This window comes from Ailuropoda melanoleuca, unplaced genomic scaffold (assembly GCF_002007445.2).
Source record: "Ailuropoda melanoleuca isolate Jingjing unplaced genomic scaffold, ASM200744v2 unplaced-scaffold6751, whole genome shotgun sequence".
NCBI classification, from domain to species: Eukaryota; Metazoa; Chordata; class Mammalia; order Carnivora; family Ursidae; genus Ailuropoda; species Ailuropoda melanoleuca.
This window is the reverse complement of record NW_023242181.1, coordinates 142254-145373: the sequence shown is the minus strand read 5'-3', so window position 1 is coordinate 145373 and position 3120 is coordinate 142254. Positions and strand designations below refer to the sequence as shown.

Below are 3120 nucleotides of genomic sequence, written 5' to 3'. Positions count from 1 at the left end.
TGCAACTAAAGCAGTGAAAGTATTGATACTGTTCACATATAGTCATTCTGTTATTTTATTTCCAGAACCAGTGATCATGATATATTTTTCCATATTTTTGATATTTAGCTTTGTTTAGGTGATACCTGGGAAGGGACTAGTTAATATCCATTAGATATTCTCTATATCATCTTCATCACTTCCACCATAGTTGAGATATGCCACAAGAACACATTGAAATATTTATAGACAGAGCATCAATTTGAGGAATTTGAAGGAATTGTGTCTTAATAAAGGGAATTCCTCACTACTAGTGAAATTTCAGAAATTTTCTTAGGCCTCAGATAATAGGTCATTATCTTCCTCAGGGCAGCCTTCATATCCTTGTCCCTAAGAGTGTAAATAATGGGGATTAGAATGGAGGTGAAAACAGTGTAAAATATGGCAAGAAGTTTACTCACAAGGTAAGTGGTAAAGGGCCACACATAGATAAAGATGTAAGGTCCAAAGAACAATATTACTACGGTGATATGGGCAGCCAGGGTAGAAAATGCCTTGGCCATTGCAGCAGAAGACTTAAACCAGACTGTGACAAGAATAATGATGCAAGAGCCAACCAAGAGAGAGAACGTACTTAGGGAAAGGATTCCACTATTGACTACAATTAGTATTTCAGTGANAGGCCTCAGATAATAGGTCATTATCTTCCTCAGGGCAGCCTTCATATCCTTGTCCCTAAGAGTGTAAATAATGGGGATTAGAATGGAGGTGAAAACAGTGTAAAATATGGCAAGAAGTTTACTCACAAGGTAAGTGGTAAAGGGCCACACATAGATAAAGATGTAAGGTCCAAAGAACAATATTACTACGGTGATATGGGCAGCCAGGGTAGAAAATGCCTTGGCCATTGCAGCAGAAGACTTAAACCAGACTGTGACAAGAATAATGATGTAAGAGCCAACCAAGAGAGAGAACGTACTTAGGGAAAGGATTCCACTATTGACTACAATTAGTATTTCAGTGATGTTAAGAGTACAGGCAGGCAAGTTTGGTCACTCGAGGAAGGTCACAAAAAAAGCTGCCTACTACATTGGGTCCACAAAAAGGCAGATTCACGGTAAATGATAACTGGCTTAATGTGTGCACCAAGCCCACAGCCCAAGAGACCATTACGAGGAGAGTGCATGTCCTTTGACTCATGATGACTACATAGTGTAGGGGTTTACATATGTCTGCATATCTGTTGTAGGCCATGGAGATGAGTAGTACCATCTGTCCTCCAGTAAAAAGGGGAATGAAAAATATCTGGGCAATACAGCCACTGAAGGAGATGGTCTTAATGTTCACTCAGAAAATCTGCAATCATCTTAGGGGTAGCAAAAGAAGCCTGACAGATGTCCACAAAGGAACTATTTCCTAGGAGAAAGTACATGGGGGAGTGTAGGCTGTTGTCAGAAGTTACCGTGACAATAATGAGAAGGTTTCCCAGCACAATGACCACATATACCACAGAGAAGAAAACAAAAAAGAAAAGCTTAGCTCCTGAGAACTAGAGAGTCCCAGCAATACAAATTCAGACACCACTGAAGAATTGACCTTATCCATGGATCCAGGTTGCAGTCCGGTCTCTGTAACAATCCTAAGGGAGGGGACATAGGAAGGGACCAGAATTCTGAACCACAGACTTTTAATGCAAAGGGTTCTGAGATCCCAGATATAATGTGTATTCGCTGAATAAGAAATGTTGAAGAGATCATGATAATATAACTGGAGAGTAGGAAGGAGCTTAGGACAATGTCTAAATAATACTAAATAATTTTGTCTTCTCATTAGAACACCTTGAGTTTTGGATAGCCTTAATAATCTGTTGCACAGTAGTAAACAAGCTCATCCATGAGCACACTCATGATCACAAGGCAAGAGGAGTAACTTAAAACCAGCTCCATAGGCTTTGTAGATTGGCAAAAATAATTTACATCTGTTATTCTTGTACTCATTTTCCATCATTAATTGTCCTAAATCTTGAAGTATAACATTTCTTTAACTCTCCAAGAGATATACATGGCTTAACATTTATCGTGTGATGTAAAGTCACACTGATTGTTTGACTTTAGACTACTTTTTCTGAGCTTTAATTCCACATTTCAAAAAAAATGAGAGGTGGTAAAATGCCTACTTTACAGAAGGCTTTGAAGTTTAAAAATATTTGTTTATGACATTCTTCTACCAGAGTAATTCTAACACAATAGATGTTCTCAATATATTAAATACCCCCATATTAACAAAACTTTACCTTATTGCTATTGCAGGAATCGTACACAATTTAGACAATTCTTACTAAAGAGAAACTCTTAGATATTAACCGGGTCTGTAGTTCAACAACCCAGTCTGTCAGTGATTCATGTGTATAATTTCTTAAAATATGTATTATAACTTTACCTTAATTACCTGAAACTCATTTCTGCTTGTTTATATAGGAACAGTACCTTTATTTTCTTTATGCATTTTCTTTGCAGATCAAATTTAGGTTTAGGCCAGAAAATTGTTAAGAGAATAGATCCCTAAAGTTCCTATCACAAGGAGACTTTTTTTTCTTTTTCTTTTTATTGTATCTGTATCAGGTGTTGGTATTAACTAAACCTTTGGTGATAATTATTTCAAAATATATGTGAATCAAACCATCGTGCTGTATACCTTAAACATATACAGTGATTTATGTCAGTTATTTCTCACTAAAACTGGAAAAAATTAGATTTAGGCCAACTTATGCTTCCCTGCTTTATCATTATCAATGGACTTATTAATACATCTTTATAACTGATGAAAGAATAGTTGTTGTAGGGGTTTGGGATAAAGAGATAAAAATGATTGAGTTTAAATGTCTCATGCCCCTAAAAATACATTTTGGGGGGGAATCAGAATAATCCTAATAATCCTAAAAAGTAATCCTGCATCTCGTTATATTTTCCTATAAGGATGCAGCCCAACTAGACAAGCTTTCAAGAAGTTCTATTTTAGGAAACCATACTAGTTCTGACAATTAATTTGACCACAGTTTTAGTAAGGAATCTGAATGTGATGTAATCTTAACCCCATGTAAGGGCACAAATATCTTTCACTGCCTGTTTATTTCGTACATGA

The 3120-nt window shown here is 36.4% G+C and overlaps 1 pseudogene; it reads right to left on the bottom strand.

Moving 5' to 3' along the window:
- Window positions 1-266: 266 nt before the first annotated feature.
- On the bottom strand, window positions 267-1623 carry LOC117800281 (annotated as a pseudogene).
- Window positions 1624-3120: the final 1497 nt, after the last annotated feature.